Below are 18,984 nucleotides of genomic sequence, written 5' to 3'. Positions count from 1 at the left end.
TCTCTCTGTGTTATGTTAGTGGGGGTGTTGTGAGTTCAGGTGCACCCCCAAGCCTCCCCCGCCCCCTCTGTGTCCTTGGATAAGACAGACTGTTCCGTACTACTTTGTACTCTGTAACACTTCAGTTGGTTTGACGTGGCTCTTGTGTGAAGATGCTGCATAATGTGTCAGAACATTTGCCATAAACGTGTTTTAGCAGGGGTTATAAAGTTAGGGGTGAGGTCACTTTGGCTTTCATTGACGTAATATTAGCTGATTGTTAGACCAGCGCATGTTTCCGACAAGTGCTAAAACACACACACAGTGTAGCATGTTCAGAGCCACTATAAAAAGCCATATATGATCCCCCAAAGTAGTTCATTTCCCTTCTCTCCCTCGCCCTGGCCTTGCACGCTGGTTGCACAAGCCCAGACAGGACTGAGGCGTGGGGGGAGAGACAAGTAGGGGAGGAGGGGAGGAGTGGTGTTGATGGGATATGGCGGTGTTGGAGCTTGTCACATTAGTTTCCTCCTGTTGCAGATGAAAAGTTTATTTCCGTGGCTGGTTGGTTGGCAGAATGAAAGACCTGTGTTGTGCAGAGCCAAGGCCAGGCCAGGGCAATGTTGGTTGGGACAGGGGTAGGCCTGCTGGATGCTGGCTCAGAGAGAAGTCTCGGACTGTTCCTCAGTGTCCAACTGAACCTGTAAAAACACAGAACAGGACTCTTACCACGCTGCACTGCCCACAGCCTGGCACACATAGCACTGTGCCCACTGAAAGCTGTACCCATTGCTACTGTGTACAACAGGTCCCCAGTCTGAGCCTGGCACATCCCTGCCTCTGGAGCCTACTGCTATAACAGGTCCCACCTTCACCCAGGACTAACTTTCTGACTGAACTGTCTATGTCTACTACATGGGTTAAGGGAACTGGAGGAGGGGAGAGGAGGAACAACAGAAGCCAGAGAGATGGTACATATCCAGCAGTGAACCCCACTGCTACAGTACACTCTTAGAAAATAAAGGTTCTATCTAGAACCTAAAAGGGATCTTTGGTTGTCCACATTGGAGAACCCTTTGAAGAGCCCTTTTTGATTCCAGGTAGAACCCTTTTGAGTTCCATGTAGAACCTTTTACGCAGATGGTTCTACATGGAACCCAAAAGAGTTCTACCTGGAACCAAAAATAGTTCTACCTGGAACCAAAATGGGTTATCCTATGGGGTTATCCTATGGGGTTATCCTATGGGGACAGTCGAAGAATCCTTTTTCTAAGAGTGTACAACAGGTCCCTAGATGCAGCAAATACATCTAGTAACAAATGTAATGAGGGGACGTGGGTCAGAGGAATGGACAGAGGGAATGAGGGGACGTGGGTCAGAGGAATGGACAGAGGGAATGAGGGGACGTGGGTCAGAGGAATGGACAGAGGGAATGAGGGGATGTGGGTCAGAGGAATGGACAGAGGGAATGAGGGGACGTGGGTCAGAGGAATGGACAGAGGGAATGAGGGGACGTGGGTCAGAGGAATGGACAGAGGGAATGAGGGGACGTGGGTCAGAGGAATAGACAGAGGGAATGAGGGGACGTGGGTCAGAGGAATGGGCAGAGGGAATGAGGGGACGTGGGTCAGAGGAATGGACAGAGGGAATGAGGGGACGTGGGTCAGAGGATTGGACAGAGGGAATGAGGGGACGTGGGTCAGAGGAATGGACAGAGGGAATGAGGGGACGTGGTTCAGAGGAATGGACAGAGGGAATAAGAGCCAAATAGAGAGAGGGAGAATGTAGTGTCAGCGTAGGCCTGTTCTGAGTGGGCTGTCTGTGGCCGAGGGAAAAGAGGGAAAAGAAGACTTGTGGGACAAGTAAAGGAGAGAGGGGTTTCTTCTCAGCCCCTCCAATAGAAACAGGGGAGAATGAGACAAATCAGATGTAGGAATCCACAGGATTCCCCTGTGATTTCACAAATAATTAGGGTCCAAGTATTACTGCTGGGCACATCACACACATCACACACACACTCCTCTCCAGTCTTTACTCCCTCCATCCTCTTTTCCCTCGCTAGTCCTTCCCCTCCTCACGGTTAAAACCACTTAGCGTCTCTCCACTCCTCACCCAACTCCCCCAATCAAGACCTCTGGCATAAAACTGCAGCAGGTGGGGTGTGGGTGGTGGGGGGGTTATGGGTGTCACCTGTGCTGCCACAGATGTCAGTGAAGGGAAAGATGGGACGAGAGAGACGAGGGAAGGCGGAAGAGGACAACTACACAGGGTGTCTGTCCAAGTGGCACAAAGTGGAGAAGACAATCCATCCATCCATCATTACGCCTCTATTTGTTCATTCTCTCTCTCACTTTCTCTCTCTCTCTTTCTCCTCTGTTCTCTCTCTCTCAGGCTGGGACTAGTGTAGCGAGTGGAAACATTCCACTGGTGATGCTAGATGTGTGGAAGAGTAGGGGCTTGACAGGTTGAGTATGGCCCATCACACGCTGCCGTTCTGGGGGAACCTGAGAGCTAGGCTGGTGTAGCCTTCTGTTCCTGTGCACACATTTCAAAAAGTGTCTCTATTGCTGAATGACAAATGTGTTTTTCATTTCTTAAACCATTTATCTTAGCCTGTTTAAAATGTCTGACTTTGCATTATCTGATTTAAAGTCCTACCGTTCCTTGCATAATCAGGTTTGCCTGATGGTAGGAACACTAGTGAGGGGACATAAATTCAGAGCAGAAACCTGGAAAAACAGAAATAAGAGCTTTCCGAGAAACATAACTTGTCTGAATAGTCTTATTGATTAAGACATTAGTTGGGCCAACGGTAAGGTTTGTGTGGAGCTGAATGTGTGATGTGTTTATGACATCTCCTAAAGAAAAGGCCAGGTCAGGAGGGAGTGCTGGGCTGCCAGCCCTAAACCAAACAGCCCTGTGAATAATATGCTGGTTTGTATATGAGCAGCCATCATTTAGTTAAGATCTACAGGCCTTGATGTTAATAGCAGATTTGGTTTGGGACGGGCCCAAAAACACACTTCTCTCTCTCTCTCTCTCTCTCTCTCTCTCTCTCTCTCTCTCTCTCTCTCTCTCTCTCTCAGGCACTATCAAATATATACTGCTCAAAAAAATAAAGGGAACACTAAAATAACATCCTAGATCTGAATGAATGAAATAATCTTATTAAATACTTTTTTCTTTACATAGTTCAATGTGCTGACAACAAAATCACACAAAAATAATCAATGGAAATCCAATTTATCAACCCATGGAGGTCTGGATTTGGAGTCACACTCAAAATTAAAGTGGAAAACCACACTACAGGTTGATCCAACTTTGATGTAATGTCCTTAAAACAAGTCAAAATGAGGCTCAGTAGTGTGTGTGGCCTCCACGTGCCTGTATGAGCTCCCTACAATGCCTGGGCATGCTCCTGATGAGGTGGCGGATGGTCTCCTGAGGGATCTCCTCCCAGACCTGGACTAAAGCATCCGCCAACTCCTGGACAGTCTGTGGTGCAACGTGGCGTTAGTGGATGGAGCGAGACATGATGTCCCAGATGTGCTCAATTGGATTCAGGTCTGGGGAACGGGCGGGCCATAGCATCAATGCCTTCCTCTTGCAGGAACTGCTGACACACTCTAGCCACATGAGGTCCAGCATTGTCTTGCATTAGGAGGAACCCAGGGCCAACCGCACCAGCATATGGTCTCACAAGGGGTCTGAGGATCTCATCTCGGTACCTAATGGCAGTCAGGCTACCTCTGGCGAGCACATGGCCCCCCAAAGAAATGCCACCCCACACCATGACTGACCCACCGCCAAACCGGTCATGCTGGAGGATGATGCAGGCAGCAGAACCTTCTCCACGGCGTCTCCAGACTCTGTCACGTCTGTCACATGTGCTCAGTGTGAACCTGCTTCATCTGTGAAGAGCACAGGGCGCCAGTGGCGAATTTGCCAATCTTGGTGTTCTCTGGCAAATGCCAAACGTCCTGCACGGTGTTGGGCTGTAAGCACAACCCCCACCTGTGGACGTCGGGCCCTCATACCACCCTTATGGAGTCTGTTTCTGATCGTTTGAGCAGACACATGCACATTTGTGGCCTGCTGGAGGTCATTTTGCAGGGCTCTGGCAGTGCTCCTCCTGCTCCTCCTTGCACAAAGGCGGAGGTAGTGGTCCTGCTGCTGGGTTGTTGCCCTCCTACGGCCTCCTCCACGTCTCCTGATGTACTGGTCTGTCTCCTGGTAGCGCCTCCATGCTCTGGACACTACGCTGACAGACACAGCAAACCTTCTTGCCACAGCTCGCATTGATGTGCCATCCTGGATGAGCTGCACTACCTGAGCCACTTGTGTGGGTTGTAGACTCCGCCTCATGCTACCACTAAAGTGAAAGCACCGCCAGCATTCAAAAGTGACCAAAACATCAGCCAGGAAGCATAAGAACTGAGAAGTGGTCTGTGGTCACCACCTGCCGAACCACTCCTTTATTGGGGGTGTCTTGCTAATTGCCTATAATTTCCACCTGTTGTCTATTCCATTTGCACAACAGCATGTGAAATTTATTGTCAATCAGTGTTGCTTCCTAAGTGGACAGTTTGATTTCACAGAAGTGTGATAGACTTGGAGTTACATTGTGTTGTTTAAGTGTTCCCTTTATTTTTTTGAGCAGTGTATATTTTTAATAGGCTGTAGTAATGGAATCTAATCAGAGTGCAATTATGTTGTTAAGAGGTTCCGATTCAACATTAACTGGATTTTTAATAACCCAAGGGTGGTTCCCTAAACACACACGGCTGGGGAGAGAGATCAGGGATGGGGTGGGCTTACTGCACGGCTCTTCTGATGCTCATGAAGGCGCCATATTTCTCTAGAGCAGATTTCCAGTAGTTGAGAAGGATCCCCTGTAGAAAAGTCTCTACCCTAAGCCTTCCAGCTGCCACGGCAACCCACCCCTAATTCAAAGACTATTCTTTGATGTTTCCCCTCTTTGATATTTTGTTTATCTTTTTCTGGTATTTTTTCCTTCTCTTCTCCTCCAACTGATTATCTTAATTTACTCATAAACCAGCTGCAGTGAGAGGTTTTCTGTACAGCTGAAGGAGCAAGCACAATAATCCGTACAACATGAAGGAATTCCACAAATTCATTACCCTGATAGTGATATACACAGTCTCTTTGGGAAAACCAAAGGGGGGAAATGCAGGGCCGTGATTCCATAGGGCAAAAGCCTTGGCAGGTTCGCCGGAGCATGCCTGCAACAAATTGCTGAGGCTTTAAAGCTATAATTATGGTAATAGGCCCAATTGCAGTCTAGTGAAGCCATAAAGTACTTCCATCTGTCTGCAGTGCCCCAGAGCCCTGCCGAGCCCTGCCTGCGTACCTTACAACTGGGTTAGACCAATGTTACAAACCTCACCACACTAACCAAAACACAACAACAGCCAGGACCTTCCCACCACAACCAGAATGAAGCCAAAACACAGACAAACAATGGCAACATGAGTTCACCAAGTCCACTCCTCTTCTCATGACCTACAGAACCTTCAGAAACGATTCATACCACTTGACTTATTCCACATTTTGTTGTTACAGCCTGAATTCAAAATGGATTAAATATAATTTTTCTCTGACCCATCTACACACAATACCCCATAATGACAACGTGAAAGCAACATGGTTTTTGATATTTTTGCAAATATATTGAAAACGAAATACAGAAATATCTAATTTACAGTACATAAGAATTCACAGTCTGGGCTTTGGCTAGACCACTCAAGGACTTTCACATTCTTGTTCTGAAGCCATTCCAATGTTGCTTTGGCTGTATGCTTGGGGTCATTGTCCTGTTGGAATGTAAACCCCAGTCTAAGGTCGTTTGCACTCTGAAGCAGGTTCTCATCAAGGATTTGCCTGTATTTGGCTCCATTCGTTGTTCCATCTATTTTTACCAGTCACCCAGTCCCTTCCACTGAAAAGCATCCCATAGCATGATGCTGCCACCACCATGCTTCACGGTAGGGATGGTGTTAGATGGGTGATGAGCTGTGCCTGGTTTTCTCTAAACATAGCGCTTAGCATTCAGGCCAAAGAGTAACATTTTTGTCTCATCAGACCACATAATCTTTTGCCTTATGCTCTCAAAGTCTTTCATGTGCCTTTAGTTTGCAAACTCCAGGCGTGCTGTCCTCTGCCTTTTTCTCAGGAATCGCTTCCGTCAGGCCACTCTCCCATAAAGCCCAGATTGGTGAAGTGCTGTAGAGACTGCTGTCCTTCTGGCAGGTTCTTCCATCTCAGCGAAGGAACTCTGTAATTCGGTCAGAGAAGTCATTGTGTTCTTTGTCATCTCTCTGAGCAAAGGCCTTCTTTCCCGGTTGCTCAGTTTGGTCGGACGGCCAGCTCTAGGCAGAGTCTGAGTAGTTCCACCATTTTTTTTATTTCCCAATGACGGAGACCACTGTGCTCTTGGAAACATTCAACACTGTTTTATACCCTTCCCCAGATATATGCCTCATCACAATTATATCTCAGAGATCTAGGAACACTTCCTTGGACTTCATTGTATGGTTTCTGCTCTGACTTGCACTGTCAACTGTGGGACCTTATATAGGCAGGTGTGTTTCTTTCGAAATCATGTCCAATTTTAGTTTTATTTTATTTCACCTTTATTTAACCAGGTAGGCCAATTGAGAACAAGTTCTCATTTACAACTGCGACCTGGCCAAGATAAAGCAAAGCAGTGTGACACAAACAACACAGAGTTACACATGGAATAAACAAACATACAGTCAATAATACAATAGAAAAAGTCTATATACAGTGTGTGCAAATGGTGTGAGGAGGTAAGGCAATAAATAGGCTATAGCAGCGAAGTAATTACAATTTAGCAAATTAGCACTGGAGTGATAGATGCGCAGATGATGTGCAAGTAGAAATACTGGTGTCTAAAAAAGAAAAAAAGTAAATAAATAAAAAAGTAAATAAAAACAATATGGGGAGGTAGGTAGATTGGATGGGCTATTTACAGATGGGCTGTGTACAGCTGCAGCGATCGGTAAGCTGCTTAGATAGCTGATGCTTAAAGTTAGTGAGGGAGATATAAGTCTCCAACTTCAGCGATTTTTGCAATTCGTTCCAGTCATTGGCAGCAGAGAACTGCCAAAGGAGGAGTTGGCTTCGGGGATGACCAGTGAGATATACCTGCTGGAGCGCATGCTACGTGTGTTGTTATGGTGACTAGTGAGCTGAGATAAGACGGAGCTTTACCTTGCAAAGGGGAGACTCTCACGTTTTTCTGTCATGAGACTCGTCTGAAGGTAACCGGTACAGTTTTTTTTTAAGTATGAAGTTAGTTTTGTGCCTACCCCAAAAATTGGGTTAAATACAGTGCCTTGCAAAAGTATTCATCCCCCTTGGCGTTTTTCCTATTTTGTTGCATTACAACCTGTAATTGAAATATATTTTTATTTGGATTTCGTGCAATGGACATACACAAAATAGTCCAAATTGGTGAAGTGAAATGAAAAAATTACTTGTTTCAAAGAATTCAAAAAAATAAAAAATGGAAAAGTGGTGCGTGCATATGTACATTTACATTTATATTTACATATAATATTTACATATTACATATTACATTACATATGTATTTACCCCCTTTGTTATGAAGCCCCTAAATAAGGTCTGGTGCAACCAATTACCTTCAGAATTCACATAATTAGTTGGAATCCACCTGTGTGCAATGTAAGTGTCACATGATCTGTCACATGATCTCAGTATATCTGCACCTGTTCTGAAAGGCCCCAGAGTCTGCAACATCACTAAGCAAGGGGCACCACCAAGCAAGCGGCACCATGAAGACCAAGGAGCTCTCTAAAACAGGTCAGGGACAAAGTTGGGGAGAAGTACAGATCAGGGTTGGGTTATAAAAAAATATCCAAAACTTTGAACATCCCACAGAGCACCATTAAATCCATTATTAAAAAAATGGAAAGAATATGGCACCACAACAAACCTGCCAAGAGAGTGCCGCCCACCAAAACACACGGACCAGACAAGGAGGGTGTTAGTCAGAGAGGCAACAAAGAGACCAAAGATAACCATGAAGGAGCTGCAAAGCTCCACAGCGGAGATTGGAGTATCTGTCCATAGGACCACTTTAAGCCGTACACTCCACAGAGCTGGGCTTTATGGAAGAGTGGCCAGAAAAAATACATTGGTTAAAGAAAAAATAAGCACACATGTTTGGTGTTTGCCAAAATGCATGTGGGATATGCCCCAGACATATGGAAGAAGGTACTCTGGTCAGATGAGACTAAAATTGAGCTTTTAGGTCATCCATTCAAAAATGTTTTAACAAAGAACAGATATAGCCCTTGGTTTACTGCAGACTTGACTGCCCTTGACCAGCACAAATCATCCTGTCGCGTTCTGCATTAGCATCGAATAGCCCCCGCGATACGCAACTTTTCCGTGAAGTTCGGAACCAAAATACACAGTCAGATAGGAAATCAAAGGCTAGCTTTTTCAAACAGAAATGTGCATCCTGTAGCACAAATTTCAAAAAGTTTTGGGACACTGTAAAGTCAATGGAGAATAAGAGCACCTCCTCCCAGCTGCCCACTGCACTGAGGCTAGGAAACGCTGTCACCACCGATAAATCCACGATAATCGAGAATTTCAATAAGCATTTTTCTATGGCTTTCTGTGCTCTCCACCTGGCTACCCCTAACCCGGCCAACAGCTCTGCATCCCCCGCCAGCAACTTCTAAAATTATCCGCCGCAATTGTTGTAACCCTTATTACTAGCCTGTTCAACCTCTCTTTCGTAAGCTGCCCCTCTTCAAAGGGGGAGACACACTAGTCCCAAACTGTTATAGACCTATATCCATCCTCCTTTGCCTTTCTAAAGTCTTCGAAAGCCAAGTTAACAAACAGATCACCGACCATTTCGAATCCCACCGTACCTTCTCCGCTATGCAATCTGGTTTCTGAGCTGGTCACGGGTGCACCTCAGCCACACTCAAGGTCCTAAACGATATCATAACCACCATTGATAAAAGACAGTACTGTGCAGCCGTCTTCATCGAAGATGGCCAAGGCTTTTCGACTCTGTCAATCACTGCATTCTTATCAGCAGACTCAACAGCCTTGGTTTCTCAAATGACTGCCTCGTCTGGTTCACCAACTACTTCTCAGATAGAGTTCAATGTGTCAAATCAGAGGGCCTGTTGTCCGGACCTCTGGCAGTCTCTATGGGGGTGCCACAGGGTTCAATTCTTGGGCCAACTATTTTCTTTGTATATATCAATTATGTAGCTCTTGCTGCTGGAGATTCTCTGATCCCCCTCTACGCAGACGACACCATTCTGTATACTTCTGGCCCTTCTTTGGACACTGTGTTAACAAACCTCCAAATTAGCTTCAATGCCATACAACACTCCTTCCGTGGCCTCCAACTGCTCTAAACTGCTAGTAAAACTAAATGCATGCTCTTCAACCGATCGCTGCCTGCACCCGCCCGCTCGACTAGCATCACTACTCTGGACGGTTCTGACTTAGAATATGTGGACAACAACAAATACCTAGGTGTCTGTTTAGACTGTAAACTATCCTTCCAGACTCACATTAAGCATCTCCAATACAAAATTAAATCTAGAATTGGCTTCCTATTTTGCAACAAAGCCTCCTTCACTCATGCTGCTAAACATACCTTCGTAAAACTGACTATCCTACCAATCCCTGACTTCGGCGATGTCATTTACAAAATAGCCTCCAACACACTACAAATAGATGTAGTCTATCACAGTGCCATCCGGTTTGTCACCAAAGCCCCATATACACCCACCACTACAACCTGTATGCTCTCGTTGCCTGGCCCTCGCTTTATATTCGTCGCCAAACCCACTGGCTCCAAGTCGTCTATAACTCTTTGCTAGGTAAAGCCCTGCCTTATCTCAGCTCACTGGTCACCATAGCAACACCCACCCATAGCACATGCTCCAGCAGGTATATCTCACTGGTCATCCCCAAAGCCAACTCTTCATTTGGCCACCTTTCCTTCCAGTTCTCTGCTGCCAATGACTGGAACGAATTGCAAAAATCGCTGAAGCTGGAGACTTATATCTCCCTCACTAACTTTAAGCATTAGCTGTCAAAGCAGCTTACCGATCACTGCACCTGTACACAGCCCATCTGTAAATCGCCCACCCAACTACATCATCCCCATATTGTTATTTATTTTTTTATCTTTTGCACCCCGGTATCTCTAGTTGCACATCTATCATTCCAGTGTTAATGCTAAATTGTAATTATTTTGCCACTATGGCCTATTTATTGACTCACCTCCCTAATCTTAGTACATTTGCACACACTGTATACAGATTTGTATTTTGTGTTAATGACTGTACGTTTATTTATCCCATGTGTAACTCTGTGTTGTTGTTTTTGTCGCACTGCTTTGTTTTATCTTGGCCAGGTCGCAGTTGTAAATGAGAACTTGTTCTCAACTGGTCTACCTGGTTAAATAAAGGTGAAATAATTTTTTTCTTTTTTTTTAAATCTAAGAAAACGCTATGTTTGGTGCAAACCCATCACCTCTCATCACCTTGAGAAACCATCCCCACAGTGAAGCATGATGGTGGCAGCATCATGCTGTTGGGATGTTTTTCATCGGCAGGGACTGGGAAACTGGTCAGAATTGAAGGAATGATGGATGGCGCTAAATACAGGGAAATTCTTGAGGGAAACCTGTTTCAGTCTTCCGGAGTTTTGAGACTGGGACGGAGGTCCACCTTCCAGCAGGACAATTACCCTAAGCATACTGCTAAAGCAACACTCGAGTGGTTTAAGGGAAAACATTTAAATGTCTTGGAATGGCCTAGTCAAAGCCCAGACCTCAATCCAATTGAGAATCTGTGGTATGACTTAAAGATTGCTGTACACCAGCGGAACCCATCCAACTTTAAGGAGCTGGAGAAGTTTTGCCTTGAAGAATGGGCAAAAATCCCATTGGTTAGATGTGCAAAGCTTATAGAGACATACCCCAAGAGACATGCAGCTGTAATTGCTGCAAAAGGGGGCTCTACAAAGTATTGACTTTGGCGGGGGGGGGGGGGGGGGTTTGTTTGTTTGTTTCACAATATAAATATTTAGCATCTTCAAAGTGGTAGGCATGTTGTGTAAATCAAATTATACAAACCCCCCAAAAAACAATTTGAATTACAGGTTGTAAGGTGATAAAATAGGAAAAATGCCAAGGGGGGTGAATACTTTCGCAAGCCACTGTATGTGTAAAAAAAAAAAGGAAATATATTCGTTTTTTTTATATATCTCCTAGATTTAGGACAGACACGTCAAACCTTGTTTCTTATGATTTATTTTTGTACTGTCCTTTTTGCCATTTATGAATGTGTTATTCAATGTGTTTCTATGGGCTTAAGTATTAAAGGCTTAATGTATATTTTATCAAATCATTTTGAAATACTTTTTTTATACCTAAAGGGGTCCTAAAATTCAAAATCAAATAGCAAAATGATCCATATTATGACCATCTTAAAACAATTCCACATGTCATCTTAGCACCCCCAACGTCTTAGACTCTAAAGAATTAAGCAATTTTTTATACTTACCAAGAGTCAACTGAACTCATGGATAGCATTTTGTATGTCTCTGAGTGTAGTTTCAAGGATGTTGCTTGCTAACTAGCATTAGTGCAATGGCTCGAAGTCTACAGGTACAACTCGCTGGTCTGTAGACTTCCAGTCATTGCGCTAACGCTTGTTAGCATTGGCTCATGAAACTACCTTCAACAACCTTCAAATAGTATCAATGAGTTCATCTGACTCTTGGTAAGTAGACAAAGGCCTTATTTGTCAAAATCTCACACTTTCACTTTAATAAACCAGAAAAGCAATAGTCATTTCTGGTTGTTTATTTAAGTTAGCTGGCTAACTCACTGATCCTGCTTTGTAGTATAGCCTACCCCTCTGTTTTCCTTGATTCCACCATAGTCACCTCATAGAAGGTGAAAGCTCTAATAAATACATGTTTTATTGTCACATAGGTCTAGTGAAATGTGTTTAGTGAATGCCTACTGTCCATTTATTTCACATTAGTGCAGATGAAGGTGAAATTTATGCACCCCCTTTGAGCAGATAATAATGAGAAAAAAAGTGTGTCTCTTAGACCAATGCTCCTGATCAAAAAGAGATGAGGAGATGAGGTTTATCTAAGACCACTGGTTCTCAGCATGATTAACACCAAAGCCTTCCTGCTGATCATCAGCTCTTTCTCTCCTGCTGAGGCCTCAGGGTAATTTTAGCCTGCGCGGTCAGGAGGCTGAGAGGTTATTGGCCGGTGATCAGTGCATGACTGATCTGTGTGACTGGTGGGCCGCTGATGTCACAATGAGTCAGAGAGCCCCAGGGGAAGATGGAAGAAGTTCAGCCATTCTGTTCCACAGGTGGGGCTTCTCCCAGACAGGATGTGACAAACTGTTCTAGCTGAGTGAGCCAAAACATATGGAGGTGGTCTGGATAATTTATCATCTTAGAACGCTGAAGAACTGTTCTGAACCTGTGCTTATACAGGCGTTCACATGTGCAGGTACTGAAAATGGGACATCATTTTTGACTATTGTTTTCCTTGGTTTGTTCTAGGAACAAAACTGTCAGCCTAGCACATGCGCATTTTTAAGAGTACAATATTGTGATATGTAACGCATGTGAGTAACGCGTGTGATGGAAAAGGTTGAGATTCACACACAGCCTGTGCTAACTTCTATTTCAGTCAAAGGTGATAACTCTGCAAAGAGCAAACTGAAGGGCAGGATGATACACTTTGAGAAATGTCCCCTTCCTCATTTGTTCGAGCTTAAGCATTTACGCACACACACACAAACATGCGCACAGCGCAGTCTCTCCAAAACATCCAATCCAACTTGGAGCATTTTTAAACATGGAGTTCCGTGAATGGCTGAGATAGTTGAAAGATCCCTGACATGCTTGGCACTTTGTACAGATTTTCAGTTGACAAAATTGATGTGTTAGTGGTTAGACCATTTGTGACCCCGTTTTCTAAATGGAGGGCCATAAAACCTCCCTGCAGCCCACCATCCCCCCAGCACCCACAGGTGTCCCAGGTCTCTGGGGCCTGGTGTGTTACGTAGGCCAGTCCTGGAGCAGCTAGAGCACTCCGAGCAGTTAGAGCTGCTAGTGGCCAGAGCAGAGCCAAGACAGACAGCCAGACAGAGACAAATCAAATCAAATCAAAATGTTTAAGTCACATGCGCCGAATACAACAGGTGTAGACCTTACAGTGAAATGCTTACTTACAAGCACCTATCCAACAAGGCAGTTTAAAAATATGAATAAGAATAAGAAATAAAAGTAACAAGTAGTTAAAGAGCAGCAGTAAAATAACAATAGCGAGACTATATACAGGGGGTACCAGTACAGAGTCAATGTGCGGGGGCACCGGTTAGTCAAGGTAATTGAGGTAATAGAGGGGGTGCAATGCAAATAGTCTGGGTAGCCATTTGATTAGATGTTCAGGAGTCTTATGGCTTGGGGGTAGAAGCTGTTTAGAAGCCTATTGGACCTAGACATGGCGCTCCAATACCGCTTGCCATGCGGTAGCAGAGAGAACAGGGTGGCTGGAGTCTTTGACAATTTTTAGGGTCTTCCTAAAATAGATTTTGTCGTGTCCTCTTCACGACTGTCTTGGTGTGCTTGGGCCATGTTAGTTTGTTGGTGATGTGGACACCAAGGGACTTGAAGCTCTCAACCTGCTCCACTACAGCCCCGTCGATAAGAATAAGGGCGTGCTCGGTCCTCCTTTTCCTGTAGTCCACAATCATCTCTTTTGTCTTGATCACGTTGAGGGAGAGGTTGTTATCCTTGCACCACATGGCCAGGTCTCTGACCTCCTCCCTATAGGCTGTCTCATCATTGTCGGTGATCAGGCCTACCACTGTTGTGTCATCTGCAAACTTAATGATGGTGTTGGAGACTGAGAAAGCACCCCTGAGGGTGCCCGTGTTGAGGATCAGCTTGGCGGATTTGTTGTTACCTACCCTTACCACCCAGGGGCGGCCCATCAGGAAGTCCAGGATCCAGTTGCAGAGGGAGTTGTTTAGTCCCAGGGTCCTTAGCTTATTGATGAGCTTTGAGGGCACTACGGGGTTGAACGCTGAGCTGTAGTCAATGAATAGCATTTTCACATAGGTGTTCCTTTTGTCCAGGTGGGAAAGGGCAGTGTGGTGTGTAATAGAGATTGCATCATCTGTGGATCTATTATGGCGGTATGCAAATTGGAGTGGGTCTAGGGTTTCTGGGATAATGGTGTGGATGTGAGCCATGACCAGCCTTTCAAAGCACTTCATGTCTACAGACCTGAGTGCTACTGGTAGGCTCGTGTCACTGGGCAGCTCTCAGCTGTGCTTCCCTTTGTAGTCTGTAATGGTTTGCAAGCCCTGCCACATCCGACGAGTGTCTGAGCCGGTGTAGTACGATTCGATCTTAGTCCTGTATTGACTCTTTCCCAGCTTGATGGTTCGTTGGAGGGCATAGCGGGATTTCTTATTAACTTCCGGGTTAGAGTCCCGCTCCTTGAAAGCGGCAGCTCTAGCCTTCAGCTCAGTGCGGATGTTGCCTGTAATCCATGGCTTCTGGTGGGGACGACGTCATCAATGCACTTATTGATGAAGCCAATGACTGATGTGGTGTACTCCTCAGTGCCATAGGAAGAATCCCGGAACATATTCCAGTCTGTGCTAGCAAAACAGTCCTGTAGCTTAGCATCAGCTTCATCTGACCACTTTTTTATTTCTTCCTGCTTTCATTTTTGCTTGTCATCAGGAATCAGGAGGATAAAATGATGGTCAGATTTGCCAAATGGAGAGCAAGGGAGAGCTTTGTATGCGTCTCTGTGTGTGGAGTAAAGGTGGTCTAGAGTTTTTCTTCCCTCTGGTTGCACATTTAACATGCTGATCGAAATTTGGTAAAACAGAGCGCCGCCTCTGGATGAGCGTTTCCTGTTTGCTTATAGTGGAATACAGCTCATTGAGTGCCGTCTTAGTGTCAGCATCGGTCTGTGGGGGTATGTAGACAGATACGAAAAATACAGATGAAAACTCTTTAGTTAGTTAATGTGGTCTACAGCTTATCATGAGATACTCTACCTTAGGTTGCCAAACCTTGAGACTTCCTTAGATATCGTGGACCAGCTGTTGTTTACATATATGCATAGTCCGCCACCCTTTGTCTTACCAAACGTTGCTGTTCTATCCTGCCGATGCAGCGTATAACCGGCCGGCTGTATGTTGATAATGTCGTCGTTCAGCCACAACTCCGTGAAGCATAAGAATATTACAGTTTTTAATGTCACGTTGGTAGTTTAATCTTCATAGTAGGTCGTCGATTTTATTTTCCAATGATTGCACGTTAGCTGGAAGAATGGAAGGCAGAGGGGGTTTATTAGATCGCCTATGATTTCTCAGAAGGCAGCCCGACCTCCGTCCTCTTTTCCTCTGTCGTCTCTTCACGCAAATGACAGGGATTTGGGCCTGTTCCCGGGAAAGCAGTACGTCGTTCACATCGGGCTCGTCGGACTTGTTAAATAAAAAAAAGCTACTGCCAGTCCGTGGTGAGTAATCACTGTTCTGATGTCCAGAAGTTATTTTCGGTCATAAGAGACGTTAGCAGCAACATTATGTAGAAAACAAGTAAAAACACAAGTTACAAACAATGCAAAACAATTTACATAAAAACACAATCGGTTGGTAGCACATAAAGCATCAGCCATCTTCTCCGTCTACAGACAGACAGACAGACAGACAGACAGACAGACAGACAGACAGACAGACAGACAGACAGACAGACAGACAGACAGACAGACAGACAGACAGACAGACAGACAGACAGACAGACAGACAGACAGACAGACAGACAGACAGACAGACAGACAGACAGGGAAGTGCGGGGGCATATTGTCAGGGTGGGGTTCCTCAGTAAGCAACAAAACAGTCCAATGGACAGGACCCAATATATGTCCAGTCAGTAGGGAGAGAGGGAGAAGTGGAGAGAGAGTAAATGCTAGTGTGTGTGTGTACAAGAGAGTGGGGGAGAGAGAAAGAGGGAGAAAAAGAGATAGAGGAATGGCTGCGCTGATCCGTGATGTGTGAGCTGAGCCAGTTGAGGGGGCTGTTGCTGGACGGCCATACGGATGGTCAGTAGAGGGATGTGTGTGGATGTCAACTGGCCGTCAGTCATGCAGAGAGAGAGAGTTCCAGCAGGGGTTCAGCAGTAATCCACAAAACAGCTGTGTGGAAAAGGGCCTTGAGAGACTGGCGCACTCTCATGGCCTGTCTCTCTCAAGGCCTGTCACATCCCCTGACCCCCACAACATCAACAGCCTGGAGAGTCCCCTAGTTTTCTAAAACTGACTGTAAAACAGCCTCTCCAGTCCCCTAGTTTCCAAAACTGACTCCAAAACATCCTTTCTGTTTCCTACCTTCTACAACTGCCTCTGTTCCATAAAACTGATTCTTGATAATCTTAGTAGGCCCCTGCTCCCTAAAATAGTCCCTCTCAGAACATACAGGTTAGCTGAGAAACATGGAGCAAGTTAAAGAAAATGATATGTTACTCTGTGCATAATACCTGATGCAACTGTTTGTCTTTTCAGTCTGTTTTCTGGCAGTATACCTCGAGTCATGTCCATCAATCTGGGAGGATTTATCTTCCTGGGAGCCTATGAGAAGGTCCGACTCACTCTGCTATAAAGGCCCTGTCTTTGGCCTGGGGAGAGGAGAGGGGAGGGCAGATGGGAGAATAGAAGGTTGTCCCTGCAGGGCCCTGTGCTGTGCTGTCCCAGCCTGAACCGGCCCTCGTCTTGCAGGACCCGGGACCCGAGGAGGAACACCTGGTGCCTGTGGCGAGTCATCCCTGATCGCATTACCCCGAGATCGGCATTCCTGCTCATCAGTGCACTGCAGATTGAGTTTAACTGCCTGAATTCCAGTTATTTAACAACATGGATCGCTTTCAAAAGAAACGTATACCTCCGAGCCAGAGTAGCTACACTGTATGACCACGTGTGAGTGGAAATGGTACTAAAAGCCATCGTTTTATACTACGAACCTTATTGTGATTATTTTTGTTCCTTGTGACCGCTTTCTCCAGGTCTCTAGACGGTGAAGTTCATTGTCTAAAGCTGGGTAATTAAAGGTAAAATGCAGCCATTTTTATCTCAATATCAAATAATTTCTCTCACAATTAAGTACCTTACTGTGATTGTTTTCAATTAAAATAGTCAAAAAGAAACAAAATCAGCTTCGTAGCAAAGAGCAATTTCTAGGACTGTCTAGGACTGTGACATCACCAGGCAGTCCAAAACTCCATCCCACCACAACAGGATGAAATTGCAGGTGGTCTTTTCAAACAATTTCACAGTATTATTCCAACCTCATAGTGTGTAAATGTATATAGAAATCATGTTTTTATATGGTAGAATAATGGCAGACCTCACCATCCAAGGTCCTCTCTGTTATTCAGTATGGAGATACGGTGAACATAACCACCTCCATTGAAAAGCCACCAGGGAGCCATTCACCCCAGAAATAGCCTATTAGAGAAGCATCATGGGCTCATCCACTTGCAGGCTAACGTAGCAGGCATAAAATAAATGCCTGAGTGGGGTCGGCGGAAACCGGAAGGATCCAGTTTTCAGGCTTCGCCTCTTCTCTGCTTTTCCCCTGAAAACCGGATGCTTCAAGTTTCTTTCAACCACGCCAAGAGTGCCTGCAGGCTGTGTGTCATCGGTGCTAGATGGGACCTGAGGCCTAGGGCCTGTGATTCTGGTGGATTATACACTAATTTACTAGAGGATTTGTGTCACCACAACTGTCATCACATGAATGCAGATGGATGGACAAACTACAATAATGGACTTTTAGCCAGCTCTCATCGAAGGGGTTGTATTACAGGGATACCACAATTAAATTGACCACCTGCTTTACCTAGTATTAAAAACTGGTCAATACTCAATGACATCCTAAATAGATATCAACCTTTAACTCTCTATTGTGTTGGTGAACATCCAGAGTATGGAGCAAACATAAAAATAACATTGTTTTTCCAAAAACAGGTGGTACATTTACAACGGGGCCATGTTTTGTGAATAAACCCTATAGAGGTCACTAGCCTGTAGTCGTAAAACCCGGAAATGAGTTACCTCTGGTTCGTTCTGCCATCCCTATGGGGAAAATGAATGGGCAAAGAATAGGGTTTTGGAATAATGTCCGAAAATCGTATCCGTTTTGTTCTATGAGATATCAAATAAAATGTTTTTTGTCACATGCGCTGAATACAACAGGTGTAGCCCTTACTGTGAAATGCATACTTGCGAGGTCTTAACCAACAATGCAGAGTTTTAAAAAATAATAGAAGAAAAATTTGCTAAACTAAAGGAAAAATAGTAACACAATAAAATAACGAGGCTAGATAACATATGCCATTTAGCAGACACTTTTATCCAAAGCAATTTACAGTCATCTGTGTATACATTTTCCCTAGTGGGAATCAAACCCACAACCCTTGGCGTTGCAAGCCCCATGCTCTACCAACTGAGCCACACGGGACCACATACAAGGGGTACTGGTACCAACTCAATATGCAGGGGTACAAGTCGAGGTAATTCATGTAATATGTAGGTAGGGGTGTGTGTGTGTGTGTGTGTGTGTGTGTGTGTGTGTGTGTGTGTGTGTGTGTGTGTGTGTGTGTGTGTGTGTGTGTGTGTGTGTGTGTGTGTGTGTGTGTGTGTGTGTGTGTGTGTCTGTCTGTCTGTCTGTCTGTCTGTCTGTCTGTCTGTCTGTCTGTGTGTGTGTGTTGGAACGTCAGTGTAGTATGTGTGAGTGTGGTTAGAATCCAGTGAGTGAACATCGAGCCTGTGAAAGAGTGCAAAAAATAAGAATAAAATAAGGGGGTCAATGTAAATAGTCCTGGTAGCCATTTCATGAAC

At 45.0% G+C, this 18,984-nt stretch overlaps 1 pseudogene; it reads left to right on the top strand.

Annotated features, from left to right (window-relative positions):
- The window catches only part of LOC145850375 (mitochondrial S-adenosylmethionine carrier protein-like), a 72,224-nt pseudogene extending 55,477 nt beyond the window's left edge, over nt 1-16,747 (top strand).
- Nucleotides 16,748-18,984: the final 2,237 nt, after the last annotated feature.

Source organism: Salmo salar, chromosome 22 (genome assembly GCF_965601325.2).
Source record: "Salmo salar chromosome 22, fSalSal1, whole genome shotgun sequence".
NCBI lineage: Eukaryota > Metazoa > Chordata > Actinopteri > Salmoniformes > Salmonidae > Salmo > Salmo salar.
Note: the sequence above shows the minus strand (reverse complement) of the source record. Positions and strands in the feature narration are given on the sequence as shown.